Genomic DNA, 25,058 nt, shown 5'->3' on the forward strand with positions numbered 1-25,058 from the left:
AGAACAAAAGCCACTGACTGCAGGTGGACGAAGTCTCACGTGGCTCCGAATTGGGATTGCGATAGCGATGGCCATCCAGGAGCCCGCGCTGTGAGCTCCCCAGAGCCATCAGGGAGCCTGGGTCCCAGACATTGCAGAAGAAGCCTCCAGGACTGGGCCTGGCTCTTGCCAGCTGAAAGAGCCCACTTTAGGGCTGCTTTAACTGCCCCGGCTCAGTGCCAGGGAATCCTGGGAACTTAGTTTGCTGCGGCCCAGAGCTCTGTGAGAGAGAAGGCTGAATGTCTCACAAAACTACAGTTCCCAGAATTCCCTAGCATGGATGGAGCCAGGGCAGTTGTAACTTGTCGGGGTTCCGGAGCGCTCTCTCTCTCTCTCTCAGAGGGAAGGCCGAATTCCTGATAGCAGGCCCGGGTCCCAGAGCAGCGCTGGCGGCCAAAGCGGCGTCAGAAGCGGGTGATTCCCGCAGCGCAGATGACGGCAAAGGCCCCTCGGAGGCAGGAAGAGGGAGGAGGGGCGGGGCCTCTTGGCGCGCCTTAGCCAACCAGAGCCGCCCTTTCAGCGGACCAATGGCGAGGCGGCTTCCACGCGGCGGAGGCGAAAGGGGCGGGGAAAGGCGCGAGGCGTCGCCGCAGCAGCAGCAGCCTCTCTCTGTCTCTCTCTCTCTCTCTGAGGGAAAAGGGAAGGAAGGAAGGCGGGCAAAGGCAAGCCGAGGAGAAGCAGCCCGCTCCGGTCGGGGTTCTTGCCTCAGGGTCGCCTCAAGGGGAAGGGCGTCCTCCGTGGCCTCCGCCGCCCGCCGCCTTCCCTCTGTGGATGGAGGAGCAGCGGCGGCGGCGGCGCGGAGCGTTCCAGGGCGGCGGGGAGCAGGCGAGGGAGCCGCCGCTGCTGCTGCTGCTGCTGCTGCCGCTGAGGAAGGGGAGGAGCCGCCGGGGCTGAGTCTGGAGGCGCCCCTCGGACGGAGCGAAGGGAGGGAGGAAGAGCGGCGCCCCTCTCGCCCGCTGCCCAGGGAGAAGGGCGCCCCCTGCTGCCGGAGGGGAGAAGAGCAGCGCCCCTCTCGTCTGGAGCCGAAGGCAGAGAAGAGCAGCAGCCCCTGGCCTGAGCCAGGGCTGAAGGGAGGGAGGAACAGGGCCGCTCCCTTCCATCTGGGCAAAGAAGGTAAGCTTTTAGTCTTAGAACAACGACAAACAACGACATGAATTGGCAAAGAAACACTTTCTCAACTTCATTTTTAAGTAAATATATATATAGAGAGAGACAGGGAAGCGGAGAAGGCAATAGCGGCTACGTTTCTGCATCCCTCCCCAGTGAGCAGAGCAGCCCCTGAGGGCTTTGCAGAGCGTAAGCCAATTGCCCCCAGAATCTGGGCAGACAGAAGGATGCAGGGCTGAGTCCAGGCAGAGCCCCAGCTGGCATCCAACTCCCAGCCTTTTGGGGTTTGCGGAGCAGGCCTTTAGCCACTGGGCCATTGGGGCTCCAGGAACCTGGCTCCCATTTAATTCCTTCCTCCTTGGAGCAGCTACTTTTGGGGGGTAAACAGACAGCCCCTAAGGAATGCCTTGCTGCCACCTCTGAGCCCCAACGGATCAACCTCATGCCGCAGCCCCAATCTGGCCGTTTGCTGGCTCCAAAAGAAGCAGCATAAAGTGCTCCTTTTGGAACAGGCAAAAAGCCTCCCACGGCGGCAGCTTTCCCCCATTTCTTTGGCGCAGCGTCTAAAAGCTGCGCTGCAGAAGCGTCGTGAGGCCGGCCGCCCTCCGATTGGTCAGGCAGCGTGACGCCATCCTCAGGGCATCCGGTCTCCGTGCCCCACTGCACCCCAATGGCAATGCCTCTTGCTGGTCCACATTGCCTGTTTAAGAACATCTTCGTTGGCAAATGGGGAGGACAAGGAATATTCCTGCTTCTCCCTTCCGATCGAAGCGGGATACAGCAAGTAAAAAGGTCATAAAAAGACATATATAATGTGAAATACATCAATAAAACCAAAAGGAAGCGTTGTTGCAGTATTGCTCACAATCATGAGGATGGAGTCATGATATTCAGGTGTAAAATAGTATTCAGAATCAGATTAAAGGAGATCGATCAGTTGGAAAGATCCTCCGGAAGAGATCCCTCTTAAGCGCCTTTTTAAAGGCTTCCAAAGAAGTGATAAGATGGATCTCTTCCAGTAAGTTGTCCCAAAGTCTAGGGGCCATCGCAGAAAATGTTCTGCAAGAGATAGTTTCAACCTGGTTTTAGGATAGTCTGATACTTTTGTTCCAGATGTTTCTTCCCTCCCCAACTTGATTTTTATTATATTTTATTAAATTGAACTTTAATTGTTTAAAAGACGTTGGCAAATGCGGAGGAAGATAAGGAAGAGGGCTCTCACTTTCCTCCCTTCTCAACTCAATTTGAAGAGTATCTGGCAAATGGTGGGGCAAGAGACCGCCTTCCTTTTCTCTCCCCCCTCAATTTTCTAAATGGAAATTATTTTTTAACCGGCAAATTGGGAGGCAAAGGCAATTACGTTCCTTTTGGTCCTTTCTTGATTTGTTTTTAAATTTAAATTTGGGGTGGGGGGAAAATAGGCAAAGCTATTTCAAGTTAAAGTCCATGTGTTTGTTAGCAGGGGAGAGTTCAAGGAAAAGTCTAGTATTAGAGCAAATACTGCTTGCTCTTAGGAAAGTGTATGTAGGATTGCAGGGTTGTTGCTGTTTTTAAAGTGTGTCTCCCTCACAAAAAACAAACAACATTCCACATTATTATTATTATTATTATTACTGTTTAAAGGTTGGTGGTTATCTTATTTCAAGGAAGCTGCCTGAAAAAGGCTATTCCTAATAGGTTTTGTTTTATTTTTCAATTGTTTTGACTTTTGTGGGTTGGACCCCCATTTCACAATCCCCGCCCTTCCAAAATGGATGTTGTTGTTGTTATATTTACTTATATCCCGTCCTTTTCCCAGAACTGGGACCGAGAGCGGCTCAGAAACATTAAGAGAACAATACAGTTAGAAACATAGAAAAGTGATAACTTTGGATGGATGTTTTTTTTCCAGATGTTGATTTTGGGAGGGAGAGCCCTTCCCCTTTACATGATGCATCTTGGTTCTTTTTTCCTTGCTTCCAGGATCTTGGAAGTCTCTTTGGCCGCCTCCTTTCTCCAGTTTAATTTTGGGGTTGAGGATGGAAGAGAATTGGGGTTCAATCTAGAACTCTCCTCTCTCCTTAAGAGCCCTTCCAGTCCTCTACTTTCCACCTCTCTCTGTGTTGTCAGTCCTTAACTGCAAAGCATCCATCCTCAAACGAAGCCATGATCCCACTCCCCCAACCCAGTATTTATGCAGAATGTTAAGTGTGTATTGTGAGAATATTGTGGGAAACGGAGTCCTCCGACCCAGCCAGATCCGGCTCCCTCTTGGATGTTGTTGTCTGGCCTGTCTCCCTCGACCCGGTTGCCAGCCAAGAAGTAAGAAAAGGGGCTGGAAAAGGAGACTTTCCTCTGTAGAACAGGATTTGGCAAGTGGATGTTGGGAAGGATTGGAATGAGGCTTTGGCCTGGAAGGGACTGTCTGGCTAATGCACTTACTGGGACAAGCTGTGTGAGTTGTGAACGCTCTTTCTCTCTGTCAATACAAGACAAACAATTTCAGGTATTTAAGATGCACAAATAGATGACAAAACTGTATTAAGTATGCTATTCAGGGGTGGTTATTCAGATGATGAAAACAATCCCAGTAGAATGTGGGTTAAATCTTTGCTGTTTACATGCATTTTGAATGCACCTGGGCATGTTTTGGGGTGCTGCCAACAAAAAAAAAAACCCACTTAACCTGGGGAATCAGTCATGAGTTTGTTTTTTCATAAAAGATTTGCGTTGTCTGTTGCGTGAATAACCCATGCAAATAGACCCGGGATAAACCGGGATAAAGCTCTGCATGCCTTGAACATGTTTCAAATACATCCACATCATTGACTCCATCTTTATTTGCAATGCTGACATGTGGTCCAAAATACACTGCAGAAATGATCCGGTTTGAGACAGCTTTCCCTGGCTCACTGCTAGAGAATTCTGGGAACTGTAGTTTTGTGAGACATTTAGCCTTCTCTTTGAGAGGGCTCTGGGGCCACAATAAACTACAAATCCCAGGATTCCCTAGCACTGAGCCAGGGCAGTTAAAGTGGTCTCAAACTGGATTATTTCTGCAGTGTGTTTTGGAACCTAGTTTCCTGTACCATATTAAAACACTTTTAGAACAGAAGAGCACTGATCATACACATCGAACCCTTCCTTTCTGATTTCCTTTAACACCTGTTGATGTGTATATGTAAGGACTTGGGCTAATGGAGGAGAGTCTGTTAATCTCATAGACACCAGAAGGACAAAGTATTGTTCTTGCAGACAAAAATTGTCTCCTTTGATTGACAGCAGCTTTGCAAGATGTTGAGCAGATCACCTTCGGCCTGGTCCTTGTCGCTGGAGATGCCAGCAACTGAGCTTGAAACTTTCTCCATGCACATTCTGCCACTCAGCTGTGATTTCTCTCCATGCAGCAGATATTATGTGTATTTCTCTGCATAGAGCACATGGTGTGTGTGTGCGTGCACACGCACACTTTCAAGTCACTTGTTGAGTTATGGCAACTCCATTAATTTCATAAGATTCCCCCCCCCCTTTTTTTTTTAGGCAGGGAATACTCAGAGGTGCGTTCGCCAGTTCGTTCTTTCAAATATAGCCTACAGCACCTGGTGTTCATTGGAGGTCTCCCATCCAAGTAATGACCCTTCTTAGCTTCCAAGATCAGATGGGATCAGGTGCCTTTAGAGTACTGAGGCAGATGTTGCCTCCCCTAGTTTCCCAGCGAGAGTTTATGTGTGTTTATGGGTTTTCAGGCTGCTGGTTGACTTATGATGACCCCATGAAAGTCACAGGGTTTCCTTAGGCAATGCTCAGAGCTGGTTTTGCCAGGTTTTTTGCTTAGTTGCCCCCAAGTCAACCCCGAGTCATAGCAGCCCTGTGGATGAGACATCTCCAAGCCCCCCCCCCCCCCCCCGCCAATTCTCCATCACTCTGCTTAGGTCTTGCAGATTCAGGCCTGTGATTTCCCTGATTGAATCTATCCATCTGGCTTGCACTCTGTGGGTTTGTCAGTTCCTTCTCCTGAAATACAGCCTACAGTACCTGGTACACGTTGGTGGTTTCCCATCCAAGTATTGACCCTGTTTAGCTTCCAAAATCAGATAGGATATAGTGCTTTTAGGTTATTTAGGCCATTGCCCAGAGACACTGCAAAATGAGCATTCTGCCTTGCTGTTCTCGATTAAATAGATACCTCATAAATACAGTCTGCTCTCCACATTTGTGGAATTTACTTTTGCAGATTTGATTATTCATGAATTTGATTATACTATGTTCTCTCTAGGATTCTCTAGGTCCTCCAGCGTGACTCTATGGCCAATGTTTGACAGAGATTGTGGCAAAGTGGTTAAATGCCTGTACTGCAGCCACTCACCCAAAACCATAAGGTTGCGAGTTCAATACTAGCCAGGGCTCAAGCTCAACTCGGGCTTGCATCCGTCGGAGGTTGCTAAAATGAGTACCCAGATTGTTGGGGTGAAGCGGTATATAAATGAAGCTGCTATTGATATTGAAGGATCTAGAGATTCCTAGAGAAAACACTTCTGTAGACATTTGTTGGTCCTCCAGCATAATGCTGTGATCAACGTCCAGTGGATGTTGACCATAGAATTGCTCTGGAGGACCTAGAGGGGTGTTCTCTCGGGTAAATGAATAACAACAACAACAACAACAACAACAACAACATAATAATAATAATAATAATAATAATAATACTGTTTATTTTTATTTTGTTTTTCCCCACTTTCATGGGGGTCCTGCATCCCTAACCCCAGCAAATGTGGAGGGCCTACTGTATATCAGAGATGAAAAATAGAAAATGTAGTGCATTCTCCTGCAGTGCTGTACATTCATTCCCATAAATACACATATTCTGAAGTGAATACATAAATGTCTCCTATTCTTTAGGTAGTCCTCCCCCTTTCTGTTGAGTCTTTATAGCAACCACTGTCAAGTACAATACTATAGCAACAAGGGTTGTATGTACCTTAACTTGTCACTATGCATATACAGTAGTGGGAGTCTAAATCCAGAGGTGCTGAGCAAGTGTACTTGCTTAAACCTTTTTTAAGTAGCAGTTCTGTCTGTTCCTCATAAGAGTCTGGGAATGGTGTGGAAAAATCCACAGCTCTGTGGGGCAGTACTGTTACTATCCACAGAGAATAGCTTTCACAAATATCTTTATAAATACATAGGGGGTGTTATTAGACTACTCCACCTTAAGTAAATAAGGTGGAATAAAAGTATAGTGTCTAGATCAAGGGAAGTCATAGTGCCACAAAATCTGCTCTGGTCAGGCCTCACCTGGAATACTGTGTCCAGTTCTGGGCACCACAATTCAAAAAGGATGTTGAGAAACTGGAGCGTGTCCAAAGGAGGGCGACTAAAATGGTGAAGGGTCTGGAAACCATGTCCTGTGAGGAACAACCTAATGAGTTGGGGATGTTTAGCCTAGAGAAAAGAAGATTAAGAGGTGATATGATAGCCCTGTTTAAATACTTGAAGGGATGTCATATTGAGGAGGGAGTAAGCGTGTTTTCTGCTGCTCCAGAGACTAGGACCCGGAGCAATGGATGCAAGCTCCAGGAAAAGAGATTCCAGCTCAACATTAGGAGGAACTTCCTGAGAGTAAGGGCTGTCCGACAGTGGAACAAATTCCCTCGGAGTGTAGTGTAGTCTCCCTCCTTGGAGGTCTTTAAGCAGAAGATGGATGGCCATCTGTCAGGGATGCTTTGATAGAGAGTTCCTGTATGGCAGAATGGGGTTGGACTGGATGGCCCTTGCAGTCTCTTCCAACTCTACTATTCTGTGATTCTAAACAGCATTATACATCCTCAGGTTTTGATCTGGAAGAGATCACCATCTGAATTGCAGGAACTCCATCAACAGTCTATGTAGTCCAGCCCTTTCCAACCCTTTTAACCCTGGAAGGCAAAATAATTTTAATTTTCAGGTCTTGGAGAACCCCTTCATAAAAACTATATGCCTCAGTTTAAAAGAAAAAAACAAAAACTCAAATCTTTTGTGAAACCCTTAGCAGACTCTTGCAGAATAACAGTGATGGAGGGAACCCTGGTGAAGACCATCCAGCCCTTCCACTTGGATAATTAGGATGCTAGGCTTGGCAATCCTATAGTATTTGGAGCATCCCATGGTTCCCACCCCTGAGATAGATGAACCAGTGATCTGACCTTGTATGGGGCAGCTTCCTATAGGATACTTTTCTGAGTAACAAGAGAAATAATGTCCTAGTTTTTTAAAAAATATATTGTTACAGTCTGTTACGTTCTTATTCTTAGCTCTTCAGCATAATGGAGGTAGCAATGACTTGCTGTTTTGTCTGGATTGCTAAAGAAGCAATACAGTTTTCCCTCCACATTTGCACCTTTGACTTTCGCAGATTTGATTATTTGCATTTTTTTTGTTACTGTATATACTCATGTATAAGTCTAGAAACTTTAGTTAAAATTGACCTCAAAACCCTGGGTCGACTTGTCCATGGGTCAATGTAGGTACTGTACTTGTATCTCATAAAAATGGGGAACCATCCCCTGGTGAAAGGCAAGAGTGCAATCTGTCCTGAAAGCACTAAGCCCCCTCTACTCTTTCATCCATCCAGCCTTTAGTGTTGAATTGTATAAATTCTTTGGCATTGTTTTCCTTTGCTTCATCCTTTAGATCCTTTCTTATATGCCCCTAAGTTTTACCCTTGACTTATCTTCGGGTTGCTATTACCTTTCCCTGAGTGTATGTGACTTGCCCAGAGTCACCCAGCGGGTTTCATGGCTAAGCTGGGAGTTGAACTCAGGTCTCCAGAGTCAAAGTCCAGCATTCAGTTCAACAATTCAACATTCACTAGGCCACACTGGGACACAAGTTCAAAACAGCAAACTCCAGTTACTATCATAATTGCCCTTTGGTCTTATGCAAGAGTGCTGAGAAGCTAACCCTAGTGGGGCTAAATTGGAGCTGTGACGTTAGTATAGCTTAATCAACTTACAAGGATCCAGTGTGGTGAAATGGCTTGAGCATTGGACTGCAGCTCTGGAGACCAGGACTGGAAACCCAGCTCAGCCAGCTATACCCACTGGGTGACCTTGGCCAAGTCACACTCTCTCAGCCTCAGAGGATGGCAATGGCAAACCCCCTCTGGAAAAAAAACGTGCCAAGAAAACCCCATGCTAAACTCACTTTAGGGTCACCATTAGTTGGAAATGACTAGAAGGCACACAACAACAAACTACAACAATTTGCTTACAGAAGTTGCCATGCACTTTGCTCTCCTCTGTGATGCTATAAAGGGGCTCAAGCAGGACAAGTCAGTTTCTCACACACCTCTCCTATGCTTTACTGTTCCATCTACCTTCCAAATGCAGCTGAATGTTTTGTGGTTCTGGAGGCCTCTGTGTGTTTGAGTTTCTCTTTTCTCTTTTTAAAAAACTCTTTTGCATTGACAAAGCTCAAGCATGCTGACACACTCTCTGGTTTCTCACTGGCCTTCTGTTAGCTCTACTTTTGTCTTTGCTCAGCCACCTGAATTTGCTGTTGAAGGGAGGGGCAGGCTTGTGGCTTTACTTTGTTCAAAAGATGGTCGGGGATAAGAAGCAACACATGAGTGTGGTTACCTGTACAGAGTTACTTTTCTTGGTTAACAACAAGGGCATAGCGTAGTTCTGTTTCAATAGTAATAGTAATAGTAATAATATTTATTTATTACCCACCCCTCCCATAGGTTGAGGCAGGGGACAACAACAATTAACAAACAACATTATCTAAAACACACATCAATTTAAAAGGCCAAATAAGATGTGTGCATATTAAAATAATCCACAACATTTAAAATTTACAGTTTAAAAATCATCCAGAGAAGCCTGCCAGAATAAGCTAGTCTCCAATGCTCTTTTAAATTCAAACAATGCATTGGCTGGCAACAATATTACCCAGTTCTGGGTATGTCAAATAATGTATTCTAGTTACTTTTAAGAGCATTTTAAAGGATATTTTGACAGGTTTTTTTTTTTAAAGCCTTTCTAAACTTTTCTCAAATAATCCTGTTGAAAGGGTAAGTGAACTGCATAATGTATGGCTGGTCATAGATTGGGGCGGAAAGAAGAGAATAGAGATGGGGAGATTGGTGACAAAAATTAATTATACACATTGTTAGCTGCTATTCTTTAGGACAGCTTTCCCCATCTTGGATCAGTCTGGATGGATTGAACTACAATTCCCATCATCCCCATTTAGTAATACAGTTCTGGGAATGTATGTTTTTGAATAGTACCACGTGGCCAATGTAGACTTCCAAAAGAGCATTTTGAAAGCAGCAATGAAATGTAACACTTGCAGGCAACAAGTGTTATATGCCTTTTTCACTGTCAATCCTATAGTTTCTAAATTTAAAGTTAACAAATAACATACCACCCTAATGTGTTTAAACTTATCCCTGCTCAGTGTTAACAGAAATGGATTAGATTGTTGTGCTTCCTAACATATTAATGCAATGCATGCAGCCTTTTCTAGTAATGCTCCAGTCACTGAAGATGGTATACTAATATCAGCCTCATTGCTGTTTTTTAACAGTATAGTAATGGCCTTTTCTTTTAAGCTTTCACTAAAATTCTGAGGCTTCTCTCATTCTGTGTGATAATACTGGAGAGAGAGAGAGAGAGAGAGTTTCTAAAGTCTGGTGAAAAAACCTAGATTGCTTTCAGTCTTCACATTTTCATGAAGTCTGCCTGAGTCAGGTACACTGGTGTACCCCCACCCTCGCCATGACCAGTCTACTCAATGCAGGGCCAAATCCTTGAATCGAGTCCAGACTGTCTTCATGAGGGAAGGCCAGTTCTGTACTGCATCTGCCCTATCCTTGGCTAAACTGGATCCCAGTTTTTGCTCCGGTTTTTGCAGGAAAATTCAGGGCATTCTGGAGTGATGCCAGGTGTCTGTTTACATGCGCATTCTGCTTTGCCACCTGCTGCTGCTGCTGGCATGAATCATAGAATCACAGAATGTTGGAAGAGACCACAAGGACCAACCACTTCAATCCCATTCTGCTGTGCAAGAACACAGAATAGAAGCACCTCGGACAGACAGCCATCCAGCCTCTGTTTAAAATCTCCAAAGAAGAAGGGAGTGTGTTCCATTGTCAAACAGCTCTCACTGTTAGGAAGTTCCTCCTAATGTTGAGGTGGAATCTCTGTTCCTGGAGCTTGCATCCATTGTTCCTATTTCTGGAGCAGCAGAAAACAAGCTTGCTCCATCCTCAGTGTGACACCCCTTCAAATACTTGTAGAATCATAGAATAATAGAGTTGGAAGAGACCGCAAGGGCCATCCAGTCCAACCCACCGCCATGCAGGAAATCCAAATCAAAGCATCCCCGACAGATTGCCATCCATCCCTCCAAATATTTAAACAGGGCTATCATATCACCTCTTAACCTTTTCTTCTCCAGGCTAAACATCCCCAGCTCCCTAAGTATCTCCTGATAAGGCATAGTTTCCAGACCCTTCACCATTTTGGTGGCCCTCCTTTTTACATGCTCCAGTTTCTCAACATCCTTTTTGAATTGTGGTGCCCAGAACTGGACACAGTATTCCAAGTGAAGCCTGACCAAAGCAGAATAGAGTGGCACTGTTGCTTCCCTTGATCTAGAAACTATACTTTTATTGATGCAGCCTAAAATTGCATTGGCCTTTTTAGCACCTGGCCATGTGATCAGTGCTGGGCGCCTCATTTCTGACCTGAGAGGGAGCACCTAACGCCTGTGGCACTGGCTGGCACAGTGGGACATATGTGTAGACAACTGTCTAGCGTTTCTCCAGAATGTGGGGGTATCAGGGAGTCTGGGGCCAGAATAACTGAGAGCAGCCTCTGGAGTATTCTGGCCGGAGTGGACAAACCCTAGATTACATGTAGGCTGCAATTCTCTGCATACTTTCCTGGATGCAAGCCCTGTTAAATGCAATTGAATTTATTAGTGAGTTGATACATGTAAGAATATACATGTTTCAGTAAAAGTAAGGTATTTACATTCCTGAATTGCACAGACTGATACAACATGTACATTATATTATGGCTCATTCTTAAGCATTTTTATATTTAGTCCTTCTGATTGATGTAGTGATTTGAGTGTTGGATTAGGACTCTGGAAACCAGGATTCGAATCCTGGCTCAGCCATGTAAACCCACTGGGTGACCTTGGGTAAGTTGTACTGTCTCAGCCTCAGATGATGGCAATGACAACCCCCCTCTGAAGAAATGTGCCAAGAAAAGCCAGTTATAGGATTGCCTTAGGGTCGCCATAAGCCAGAAAAGACTTGAAGATACACAACAACAACAGCAGCATTAAATGTTTAGTATTGCATAGTTAAAAAATTGAAGTTCAGACTCAGTGTTGCATATATTTCAGTACTTGCCCAGCCTTCATTTTTCTTGACCATCTCCCTGTACTACCCCCTCACATATCAAAAATACTGTCTCTGCATGTTTAGCAAATCAGAAATTGTAGCTGATAGCAATTGTATGAAGAGCAGGTGGAAAAAAAATGTTGAGGTAGTGTATGGATCGTGTCTTAACAGTAGCACTGAATACTGGTTATTGGGGTTTTTCATTTAGTTATTTGCTGCTGAGTAACAAGTAAGGCAGGCCTCCAGGTGATCAAATACAGAGGATTTTACAAACTGAGAGAGAGAGCTGGTTTATTTCTCTTCAAGGCCTCCAGATCTGCCGCACATTGCTAATTAATTGAGTATGAACTAACAAAAATGCATGTGGGATTATTTGCAAGCCTGACTCCTTTACAATGTTGGTAGTGGCAGCCTGTCACATGAATATGTTCTAGGGAAGGACAGATTAAAATTGGAAGGTTTGCTTTCTTTGTATCTGAAAGAAAGCTCAGAGAAGATAAGAGGAAGCATATATCTGAGCTGTGCTTTGATGATACGCACTAAGTCACCCATCAGACAGATCATAACAGACTTGGGTTTGCAGAAATAAATGAGCAAATGCTTTTAGAAGTAAGCATGCTCATATATGAGGAAGTGGGCAAAATGTTCGAATAATGTATATTGGCCATAACCACCTTTTTCCATAAAGGGATATTTCCATTTAGTGGAAGTAAACATTCTTCCTTCTTGGCCTCATCTTACATTAATTCCTTAAACACAATATTTATGGAATGAGCTAGAGTAGATTAAGAAAAAGGTTGCCTTTCCTCATCCCTATTCTTTGAAGAGTAGCGGTTGAGGCAGTCTGCATTTTATAGCAGGATGAAATCCAGCTTGGGCTCGGAAATGGTCTAAGTTCTGAAGACATATTGCAGATTCAAAATGACAAAATACAAACTGTCTCTTTCTTTTTTTCCCCTTCTTTTCTTTTTTGCCTTCATATCCTTTTTAGAGGTGGTGTTGTGTGCCTTCAAGTTGTTCCTGACTTTTGGAGACTCTAAGGTACCGTTAACCCATCACAGTAACCCATCGGAGGGGTTTGTTTTTGCCTTCCTCTGAGGCCGAGAGAGTGTGACTTGCTCAAGGTCACCCTGTGGGTTTCTGTGGCCAAACAGGGATTTGAAGCCTGGTCTCCAGAGTCTTAATCCAAACCGCTTTACCAAGCTGATTCTTTTTAGAGGTACTCTAGTCCTTAATTCCATTTTGTAGATGTGGTTTAAGGAGCTTTTTGCTACTTCACAATGTTATGAAGAACTACAATGGTTTGCAAGTTATTTATTTTCTGATTTGAACATAAATGCATGATCTAGCAGAACTGTGGAACTCAGGGTTGCTATCTCCTTACATGAAAGATAGGTAGACTGTACTGTGTAGTTCTAGAAAGAGGATTTTGGCAGTACAAAGCCCTTGAATGTGTGTCAAAAGATTGTGGGTTAATCCAAACAGTCTATGATGTATTTTGTATAGTTGTGAGTGCTTTGGGGGAGAGTTTGGCCTATTTCTTGTTAATTGATGTAGCTGTTCATATTATTTCTCAAAAAAGGTCCTTTTTCTGGCCTCTAGTTTACTTGCTTTTTTACTGGTTCTCTTAAAACGGGAGAGGTTAGGGTCATTGGACATCAGGGCAGCTTCGAAAGGTAGAGGGGGGGGGGGAGAGGGTGGAGAGAGACTTACCTTTCAGTTACTTCTAGTCCTTTGAAACTTTTATGCCTTACAATGCAAGGTCAATTCAGGAATAAGCCCTAATGGTGTTAATGTGTGTTACTCCTTCCAGCACTATGGAAGTATCCTTTTCTGTCAGATCTAAAAGAATGATGGAGCAAAGGGATTACAGTGGGAAGCTGTTCCTTCTGCATGATGGGTACTGTGGGGTGCAGGGCTGTGCATGGATCTGTCAGAGAGAAATTGTGGATTTTCCTGCTTGACAAAGTGGCTTGTGAATTGATGGGGAGGCTAGTTTTTGCTAATGAACCAAGAACACCATCAGTATTGGGGGGGATAAACAAAAGGGGCAGAGAAGCAATTGCAGTTTAAACAAAAAATAAATCAACATTTAAAGCACTAATGAAAGTATGCTGTTGAAGGCAGTAGACCATGGGAGTGGTTATCTACAGTTATCTAAATTTGCTTGCTTCTTCTGGATTACATATTTAAAGGTGGAAAGAATAGGAGTAGGTACCATAACTCTAGTGCTCTTTAGATTGCCTCTGAGAGTTTTGATCTCCCATCATGTGCTGGTAAAACCCTAGTTATGGGGCTTTTGAAATGATGTACAAAGTCTAATTAGGGCTTGATTTGCAAATCCACTGAAGTTACTATCTCATCAGTTTTTACAAATGGCTAAATGGCCTAATGAAACATTGGTGGATTGACAGAAAGACAAGAAAGCCCTGCTATCTGTTTACCTGAAGGTACCTCTTAACTTACCATTGATGACCAGGTGAATGAATAAAGCTTGACTTTTGACTTTATCGCATCCAATATGCAATAAACGTAGTAGCTTCAAAGGCCTAGATCTAAAGATTTTACTCCACTGAGCATTTGCAGGAGTCTATATGTCCCAGAAAATTTCTCTTTGTACAGGGATTGTGGCCTTTCATCCTGTAATCCTGGGGGAGGACTGTGTATGTGATTAGAAGAAGTCATTCTTGAGCAGGTAGAAAGCAACCAGTCCTGGAGGGACTGAGAAGAACTTGGTTTTCTGTCTTTTGTGGTGAATGTGTCTGTTGCTGGAGTGGGCAACTCTGGAAGGGACCCCATTCAGAAGATCTTGGATGGATGCATTCCCTGTCATATCCACTCCTGCACCCCCTCCTAAAAAAGAAAAAAAAGACTCCATCTTTTTACCCCTAAATAAATAGTTTGGTTTTGGTTCCAGTTCCGAGTCAGTAACTAAAATATTTATTGACATGTCTTGGGTTTTTGAAAGTATTATTGTGAATAGATATCATTTACAGAGGAATACTCAGGTTTATGGCAATGTGTCAAATAAGTATGGTTAAATTAGTGTTTTAAATATACTTTGCAGATTTCTTGCATTTTGAAGAAATGAAACTGTTAGTGTTTGGTGCATGTACATAACTTGCAGAAAGTGATAGAGGGGAGGGGATGGGATATAATTATGCTAATTTTAGTCTTGCTCAGTACTACATCTTGCTGTAAATTGTTCTGAGGGCCCTAGTGGGAAGAAAAGCAATTTATAAACCCTTTAAAGAAGTAGTTAAACATGAATTTTCCCTGCAATGTTCTTTTTAAAGTAATTATTGTTGATATTGCAACAGGTGCAAAACCAGACTATCTGTCCAGAACTTGTTCTGTCTCAGCATAGCCAAATGCTGCTTCCCCTCATTCATATTCAGGTGTAAATTTTACTTTACTTTATTGAAATGTAGATGCCCTAGGCTTTGGGCTTTGGTAAATCATTAACATTTAGAACAGCCATCACCATACAGTTCAGGTAGGCCAGGCATCCTGGAATTTTTAAACTCAACTCAAGCTGCTACAGTCTGATATTGACACCATCCTTATAATGTCTACATATCTTTGCATGCGAGACAATGGATTTATTTCTTTATTAGCTTTATATCCCACTTCCCCCCTAAAGGCTGAGATCTGGTTGGCTTCTAAAGTAATTAAACAACTATCTATAAAAACACAGTAGACTCAGGTTCTCAGCTTGGATGTATTCCTTGATTCACATCTGAGCCTGGATACCCAGGTTTCAGCAGTGGCCAAAAATGCATTTGCACAACTAAAATTGGTGCACCCATTCCTTGAGATATCCAATCAGGCAATGGTGAAAAATACTTTGATTATATCCTGTTTAGGTTACTGAAACACACTTTATGTGGAGCTGCCTTTGGAAACTGTTTGGAAACCTCAGTGGATCTAAAGTGGTGCAGCCAATCTGCTGACAGGAGTAGGTTATAAGGAGCATGTAACCCCTTGCTGAAATACCTTCACTGGCTGCCAATCTGTTTCTGGGCAGAATTCCAAGTGCTGGTTATGTCCTTTAAAGCCCTACATGACTTGGGTTTGTACTATCTGAAAGACCATATGCCCCTATATGAGCCTGCCTGAGGTTGGAGACCTTCAGGGGAAGGTCTTTCTCTTGGCTTTGCTTCTGTCACTGCATTTTTAGTGGGTACACAGGGGAGAGCCTTCTCAGTAGCTGCTCCCAAGTTTTGGAACTCCCTTCCCTGGGAGGCTGTCTTTTCACTTGCAGATAAAGACTTCTTAATTTAGGGAGGCATTTGGTTTTTAATATGCTGCAGCAGATGGAGCTTTCAGAGGGTGAGTGTGTGTTGTTTCTATTTTTATTTTGTTTTGAATGTGTTTTAACTTGTGTCTTTAATTTGTGTTTTTTTTTAAAGAGAACTCAAGTTGAGTTGTGCTTTAACTTTGGTATTAATAGTTTATAAGTTGTACTGTGTTTTAAATGGCTGTAAACCACCTTGAATCCTATTTGGGGCAAAAAGCAGAATATTTATTAAATAAACATAGACATCATAAAATACAAATTTAATTGCTCATAGCATTAAAATGCATTGTTAAAATAGTTTAAAACTCTTCAGTAATGATAAGTACTGTATTGAAGTCCAGTTAATTCATTGAAAGCCTCCATCCCTAATATGTAGGTAATGGCTGAAAGGCTGTCTGAATAAGAAATTCTTGGCCTTCTGGTGGAAGGATAACAGGTAAGCATCTAGCCTAGCCTGCCTCTGAAGGGAGTTTATCTCTGGGTTTGACCACCAAGAAGGCTCTCTCTCCTGTCCTCAGAAACATTTCTCTGAAAGCAATGGGACTGAGAGATGAGCTTTTCATGGAGATCTCAGAGCCTGGGACCGGTTTTTATGGGAGAACATGGTCTTTCAGGTAGCCTTGGCTCAAGTTGCTCAGCGCTTTATAGTCATAACCGGCACTTTGAATTGTGTCTGTAAATGGACTAGTAGCAAGTACTGTAAAGATGGAATTATATATATCTTCCCTGTAACCAGCCCCAATCCACAGTTGGGCCACAATATTCTGGAGGCTTCCAACTGCTCTTCAGAATGCTTTGTAAGTGTTCCATATTTCTCATTTTGGGATACTTGTATTTACTTACATGTACATAACAATATCCCTTGGATCTAAACACAAAATTCATTACATTTCATGTACTCCTTACATACATAGCCTGAAGGTCATTTTATACAAAATTTTAATACTTCTGTTCATCAAACAAACCTTGTGTGCACTGAACCACCAGAAAGCAAAGGTGTTGCTGTCTCAGCTACCCATCAGAAAGCTTTGTTTTTTGGAGTATTTTGCATTTTGGAATTCCGAATAAGGGAGACTCAACCAGTGCTATGGATTATCTGCTGGTTTCGTTTGGTTTTTGTGCATCCTAGCTGCTCTTCTTCAGCACAGATTGTCTCCTTTTCTTAGAACCTTGCTTTATTCAACTTTTCATTGGAAAGTACAATAAAACTGTTGGAGGTATATTAGATTTCTTGGAAGGCATGAGATTTTAAAAGCCACTGTTCTCTCTCTCTCTCTCTCTCGCTCTCTCTCTCTCTCTCTCTCTGCGTGTCCATCTGCATAGGAGCATTTGCCCATCTCCTCCAATCTTATTATTTCTTCAAACGTTCAGCCCTGTATTTCTTTCAGCTTAAGACTGGCTAGGAGGTGGGGGGGGGAATCCACTTCATATGTAGCTGGTCAGTTCATATGAACAGAATCCAGTTCATATGAACATTTTTGTTGATGTTCTGGGGTGTCATCCAGGGATGGAAAAAGTGACAGGAAGGGAGTGATTGTTTTCTCTCTTTCTCATGCTAAATATAGAATGACATTAAAACTTGGGAACAGCAGATATTAGTGTGAAAGGAATCCTGGCCCAGTTTGATGTCTTATATTTTCATTGACCTTTGGCTTCTTTTTTCATTTCTGCAAAGGTGCTTATTTGTTGTAAATTGAGAAGGTTTCACCATGGTAGGGTCTTCGGAGCTGAATCCAGTGCTATATGCCATACTCTCCTGATGTGTAAATTTGTCATAAGGGGAAATAACTTTCTCCCCCCCTTTTCCCCCCAAAAAAACCTTGGGAAAAGTTTGATCATGTACCAAAAATATTGATGGCTTTGTTTTTCTTTTTTGAGGGTGGGGCTGTCTGCAGATTTCTGGAACAGAGAAAAGGCTAAGAGGAAGGGAGCAGATGGCATGTGTGGATCACTAGAATCTGCCACACATAGTGATACAAAGCAATCCAGCTGATGCAGCCACAGTTTGTTGCTTGTGCAGGAAAAAAAAGCTTCAGTTCCTGGGTTTTGTGTTTTGTATTTTTACTACAGAGGAGGTGCTTGAAATCTGCTAGCTAGAAAAAAGTTGCCTTAAATTTTGTAGAGCATGGATAGCAGCCACCATTCCAGCTGCCTGAGAAAGATAAATGGGTTTTAGAGTTAAATAGGAATACCTCTGAACTGATGCAGATAGTGTCCACTTTCCAGTGGATGTTGCAGCTGGCAGAAAGAGCAGTCAGGTTCCTGGACCTGATACTTTGCTAATGAAATAACTGAGGAAACTTAGGCGGGTTACAGACTCACTCCGCGCGTCCTAGGGTTAGGAAGGGTTGCCCCTTCCTAACCAGCCCTGTTCCCAATACGCGCGGAGCGTGTCCTAAATGGCAGCGCCCATCTACATGGGCGCTGCCATTTTTACGTCTTGGACGCACAGCGTCCAGATGTGGCGCACCGGAAGTGATGCTGCAAGGGCGCACTTCGCCCCTCGCGGCACCACTTCCACGTTTTGAAAAGGAGTGCCATTTCAGCGCTCCTTTTTCACTGTGGCCGGAAGCCTCGCAGTCTGGCTGCTGGGGCTTCCCTCCACAGCGAATGGCGGCGGCGGCAGGCCGCCCGCTTTAGGGCGGTGTGTAACGCACCATAGCCTTCATTACTCAGCTATGAGACTCAAACCAAGGGAAACTGTGTACCTTAAGACTTGGGGTCAGGAATGCTTAATTCTTAGCCATTAATAGATGAATACTTGACTTTTTAAAATAAAAAACCCTCCCATTTTTATCAATCTGTGTCATATTTGCCAGTATTGTTGTGGCGATACAACAAAGTGTTTTCCCAGTGATACGGCTCTTTCAAGTTGTACTTTCTTTCCCTCTTTTTGGAACTTGCATGCAAGGCACCTATTGACTTACAGCAACTCTATCAATTTCATAGTGTTTTCTTAGGTAAGGAACAAGAGGTGGTTTTGCGAGTTCCTTCCTCTGAAATATAGCCTACAGCACCTGGTTTTCTTTGTCTGTCTGCCATCCCGAGTACTAACCAGGACTGACCCTGCTTAGCTTCCAAGATCAGATGGGATCTAGTGCCTTTATGTGACTTACGTAGGTGACTTTACAGCGTTTTTTGATTTGTTTGCCTTTGCCTTCCTTTGAGAGTGTGACTTACCCAAGGTAACCCAGTGGATTTCCATGGCTGAGTGGGGATTCGAACCCTGGTTTTCAGAGTAGTAGTCCAACGCTCAAACCACTACACTACACTGGCTCTAGGGTTGCTGAGTGTTGGAAAATAGTGTTGCTTTTCTTTTGTTTTCCATTGTGGAAGTACTCTATGAATGGGATCTTTATGAAGCAGATTTTGTTACAGATCACATGAATATTAATCCAATGTAAAAACTTGTCTAGTTTGCCATTGCATTCAGTCCTGAGTATCTTCTGTGTGAACCCAGTGAATCAGGATGAATCTTCCTAGTTGTTGCAAGGCAGAGTTTTTGTAAGCATCTTGATGCCTCCTCAAAACATGTATATGTGTCCTACAGCAACATATATACTAAATATATGTGGAAAGGAGTGTTAAATTTCAGAACATGGAGGGGAGGTTTTACATGATTCTGCCTTCTAACTCTTTCCTCCTCTGCCAACATGGTGTACCTGATTTGTTTTATGAATAATTTAGCAACACACATGTTGTTGTCTTGAATATCATTTTGTAAACAATGGCAAAGAAATCACGAGAGCTGAATTTTTTCAGGCTTGTGTGAACTGGGTATTTGTAACCCCTTTCTCTTCAGGAATCTTGTATCCTGCAGTGATACTGACCTGTAATTTTGATGATTGTTTTACACCATGATCTTGTTTCTGTTCCCATTGGTTTCATTCTTACTGATGTGATCAACTTTTACCTAGACTGGAGCAGTAGTCCTGACCCCAGACTATGGCTCCCATGACTAAATGCTGCTATACAAAATAAATAAACAAAACCCCAGAAAACTAGAAATCAGTGCAAAGGCTCAGCTGAGATTTCTCACTGATGGTTACTTTTTGACATATGAGAGACTTTTAAAATCTTGTTGTGAATGATGATTAATTAATGTAAACCCACTATTATTAAGTGATACAGCTCAGTAACAAGTGGTAACCTAACTAAGGGCCAAACTCTATGTAACACTGAGGCGGGGGAGGAATTGTAATAGGTCCCATCCCAGGAGAAAGGTGGGATATAAATAAAATAAAATAGGGCCCAAACAGACAGGCCAAAATAAAGATGCTTCGGGTCACTTTGGAGGTATGCTGTTTAAATGACACACACAACTTAAGAAGCCAGAAGCTGTGCCATAGCTATGCTGCAGTCCTTAGGAGTAGAGCGTGTATTTGGTGTGGCTTCCGACCTCTTAGGACATATGCATCATCTAAACAGCATGCCTCCAAAGTGACCCGAAGCAGCTTTATGTAGGCCTGTCTGTTCAGGCCCATAGTCTCCCATAATGTTTTCTTTTTATGATCTTTTCCATCCCATGATTTTGCCATTTAGAGTTGGTCTCCAAATTAATGCTTGTCCTTTGGGCTTATATTCCCTTCCATCAAACAGTTTGACAGCCGTCTAGTTCAGGAGAAGCAATATACCTTCTCTTCCCCTTGCTGTTCCTCACACAGAGGTAGCCTTTCACAACTGCATTTGAGTTCTTAAAAATCTCTTTCCAGTTTGTTTTTGTCCTTAGAACTAGGCCTTGGAAATAAGTCCCTTGCACTGTGTTCTTTGGAACTTGGTTCCTAGGCCATAGAATTGGGTCAGTAGATACATTAGGTCAGTGATGAACCATGATATAAAACACACTGGAGAAATAATCCAGTTTCAGACTTGTTCAATGCTCGGGAATTCTGGAAACTTCGCATGCTGAGACCTTCTAGTAATGCATGTCTATGGTAGTTTATTGTTTACTCACAGCCCCTCCTCCATTTCCTGTTTACCCAAGAGCACACCTTGCCTGTTGTCCCTGAGAGAAGGAGCCACCACCATTAGCTCTCTCTTGCCCTCTCCTTGCTCAGGAGAAGATGCCTTCCTTGCATACTGAGAAGAAACTTTTCTAAGATGTATGTAACCTACCTTTTCTTACCTTATTTTTTCTGCAACATGAAGCTAGACCTGTGTGTTACTTCATACTACATATTTTTGTAAGTAAACTTGTTTTATTATTCCCTTTAACCAAGTGACTGTGTTTTATTGGGGACATGTGGGACTGGGAGATATAGTGGGCCTACTTTTCCTGCTTGCTTATATTCCTCTGTGTTTTACTCTGCTAGTGAGATTAAACAATCTCTCCCACTTTCCTGAGTCTCTAACAATTCTCAAGAAAGTGATAATTCCAACACATTTAGCCTTTTCTGTCCAAGATCTCTGGTGCCACAATAAACTACAATTCCTAAGATTCCCTAGTACTAAGTCAGGGCAGTTAAAGTGGTCTCAAACTGGATTGTTTCTGCAGTGTGTTTTGCACCCTTGTTAGGCCTACTTGATCTGGTATAAACAGAAGAGGTCAGAGAAACTAGCTTGTATATTGGAAAATGGGAATATATAGGTAGAATATACAATAAATGGCTTTAGAAAATTTTAATAATGAATAATTAAAGGAGATTAACAACAAAAACAAGAAGGAAGTAGTTTAACTATAAAAATGTCATTTAAAGTAATTATAAGGTTTGATATAAACTAAATAAGTTTGATAAGATATAAATGAGCAATTGAGATAATTATAACTACATTGGACGATGATGATGATTTCTTGATGTTTCTTGTTCATTTTTTAAAAGATGTAATGAAAAATTAAGGTATATGTTTAAGATTTGAGGACTTGTTGGCTGAATAAAAAAGAAAGAATTGGGTCACTAGAATTGTTTGTTGAATCTCCTAAGCTTAGATGACTTTGTGGAATTCTTGTGTGTGTAGTTTTGTTCTGTTGGAGAATCTTAGTTGTCAAGCCTTTGGGGAAAGGGTGTGTGTTGAGTAAGGGGGGGGGGAGGTAAAATGTGTTTCAAAAAAGAGGAAAAAGATGTAATTTTATACATCCAGCCGGGATTTTTGGAATAGTCCCCCTTCCCTCGCAAGGGGTGGTGTCTGCTGTTGCAAAGTGTGTGTGTTTGCTACCAGCAGTTAATACAGCATTCTTGTTTTAAAAAGAGAAAGTAGCATGCATAGTTTTCCAAAAGGAAACCTACTCATCTAATAGCAAGAGCAATGTTTTAACATGTTGATTCAGTGTTTATCAGTCAATCAAAGGGCAATAATAAAATGGTTCCTCCCAGCCCACTCAAACTCCCAGATTTTTTCCACAAAGGCCTGCAAAGATAAGTAGGACGCTGTAAACTGGTAGTGAAAGGACCCAGTGGGCTCCCTCAAGGGCTTATTTAGTTTGGTACTCAATAACACTACAGGCCTGCAAAATTAAATTTATTGACAATATTTCACACTGTTATTGTGAAGCCTCTGGGTTTTGAAAAATCCAGGTAAAAATGTCCTACAGAAGAGCATGAAGTGTTGCATATCCTACAGAAGGGGATGAAAAGTTGCATGTTTCTTATCATGGAAATAAATGAAAGTTTTTGTTTTCTAGTTTTTGAAAATGTGAAACTTAAATCCCCAGAATGAACACTGCTGTGTGATGAGGATCAGTGTTAACAGTGGTGCTGGTGTGTGCCTTCAAGTCATTTCTGACTTATGACAACCCTAAGTTAAACCTATCATGGTTTTTGGGGGGCAATATTTGTTCAGAGGGGGTTTACCTTTGCTTTCCTTTGATGCCTAGCGAGGGTGACTTGCCCAGGCTCATCCAGTGGGTTTTCATGGCCAAGCAAGGATTCGAACCCTGTACTCCAGAATCATAGTCCAACGCTCAAACTACAACATACTAGCTCTATTGTTCAGTTAACCAAATATTAACTGCTTTCATCCAAGGACTGAAAAAGAAAAATTCATTTGTCATTAGTTTTCAAAATTAAACAACAGGTTTAATGTCTTACGGAATGATCCACATTTTATTTACTGGCAGTATTGGTGCCTATTTTGTTCCACTATCCTAACCTGATTTTTCAAATGCTACTACATTGTTCTAACATTGCCTTTTTTATACCTTTAGGCATACTCAGAGATTAGCATTGACACACCTCTCAATTGACAGTCCATAGTTTAAATGTGATCATTCCACAAATGTTTCTGGATAGGTCATAATCTCCTCTCTTTCATTTCATTTATTTTTAATTATGGAAGAGGAATAAAGGTGTCTTGTCCTTCAAGCACTTTTGGCTGAAACATGAAGAACAGCAAAGCTGTTATATTCTAGTATATCTTTTTATTCCAGACAGGAAACATACAAACAATAATCAGGTCTAAAGATTGCTACTTGATTCATGCTGCAGTCCCTCTTGCCTTCTGCAAATACCAAGGAGAGTGTTCCATTGCTTCACAACTACATAGAATAAAATCTGTTTTTACTTTTTAAGAGTCCTATCTTTTAAAAGAATGGTAAATGTTCTGCTTTTCCTGAATAGCAACTACTTGAATATTCTATTTGAATATAGCTGCACAAGCCCTAAAATTAGTCTCTAAATGGGATGGGGCCTGGAGCACAAACATGAATATCCTGTGGCCATTCAGCATGACTAAAACTCCTCTTATCTCATGGCTGGCCATGTGGTCTAGAGCTGATGAGTTTGAGAGTTCAACAGCACCAAATGCATGTTGCCCTTGTCTACTGTAATCCTGAGTTGAAGAAGGATTTTTCTGTGCAGAAGAACAGTTAGATAATTTCTCAGCTTTTAATATTATCATATTCTATAGAACATAGGCAGTTAACTTTTACCCATGGGAAATGAACTGCTCTAGGTTGCCCTGTAAATAGCATGGTATTTCACAGGAATTCTGGCTTGTTAGACCTAGAATCATAGAATGATAGAATTGGAAGAGACCGCAAGGACCATCCAGTCCAACCCCATTCTGCCATGCAGGAAATCCCAATCAAAGCATCCCTGACAGATGTCCATCCAGCCTCTGCTTAAAGACCTCCAAGGAAGGAGACTCTATCACCCTCCGAGGGAGTGTGTTCCACTGTCTAACAGCCCTTACTTTCAAGAAGTTCCTCATAATGTTGAGGTTGAATCTCTTTTCCTGGAGCTTGCAGCCATTGTTCCGGGTCTTAGTCTCTGGAGCAGCTGAAAACAAGCTTGCTCCGTCCTCAATATGGCATCCATTCAAGTATTTAAGCAGGGATATCACTCCTTAACCTTCTCTTCTCCAGGCTAAACATCTCCAGCTCCCTAAGTCATTCTCATAGGGGATGGTTTGCAGACCCTTCACCATCTTAGTCGCCCTCCTTTGGACATGCTCCAGTTTCTCAAAATCCTTTTTAAATTGTGGTGCCCAGAACTGGACACAGTAATCCAGGTGGGGTCTCACCAAAGCAGAATAGACCTGGTCAACTGGCAGTATATATAGCTATTTGGAGCAATAATAACAATTGCAAATAACCATTAAATGAACGAATATATGTAATACAGTATCAGAATTAAATAAAATGCAATAAAGTTTCCGAATCCTGTCACATAAAAGAATGAAACCCAGTATTCGGACATTCTGTAGCTATAAGATCACCCTTCCATGCTTAAGGAAATGGGTTCAACATAACTTATAAACCATTGCTTTACAGGGCTCAAGTGGACAGTTTATTTATTTCTTATTTATTTATTTTATTTTTATCCCACCTTTCTCCCAAAATGGTGGCGAACATATATAAACATAAGTTAAAATTGTACAATTAAAATCATAAAAATATAAAAATTTCAAATATAAAAATTTTAAAACGTACAGAGTTGAAATGAAAAAGTCCAAGTCCAACCCTCTCATCTCCCAGTAAACCAAGCCTGCCAAATCTCAAAAGGCCTGTTTAAATAAAAATGTCTTTGCCTGCCTATGAAAGGCCAGCAGTGAGGGGGCCAGCCTCGTTTCCCGTGGAATTAAGGGAGTTCCATAGGGAAGGAGCAGCCACAGAGAAGGCTCTCTCTCGGGTCCTCACCAGGCGAGCCTGGGATGGTGGTGGGACCGAGAGAAAGCCTCCTCCTGAAGATCTTAGGGCTCTAGGTGGTTCATATGGGAAGATACGGTCTTTCAAATAGTCTGGACCTAAGCCGTGTAGGGCTTTATAAGTCATGACCAGCACTTTGAACTGTGCTCGGA

At 42.5% G+C, this 25,058-nt stretch overlaps 1 protein-coding gene across 3 annotated transcripts in view; it reads left to right on the plus strand.

Annotated features, from left to right (window-relative positions):
* The first annotated feature begins 659 nt into the window (after nt 1-659).
* The window catches only part of LOC149313257 (receptor-type tyrosine-protein phosphatase alpha-like), a 163,151-nt gene continuing 138,752 nt past the window's right edge, over nt 660-25,058 (plus strand). For 2 of the 3 annotated variants that reach the window (XM_089526368.1, XM_089526372.1), the window contains exon 1: nt 660-1,152. The gene's annotated coding sequence lies outside the window, so the exon portion shown is untranslated. Of the gene's footprint in view, nt 1,153-20,908; nt 20,927-25,058 lie in introns of those variants that run through there. The other variant, XM_089526370.1, reaches the window with a different exon arrangement.

This window comes from Sceloporus occidentalis, unplaced genomic scaffold, assembly GCF_023333645.1.
Source record: "Sceloporus occidentalis isolate IW3139 unplaced genomic scaffold, rSceOcc1.0.p SCAF_5, whole genome shotgun sequence".
Classification (NCBI taxonomy): domain Eukaryota; kingdom Metazoa; phylum Chordata; class Lepidosauria; order Squamata; family Phrynosomatidae; genus Sceloporus; species Sceloporus occidentalis.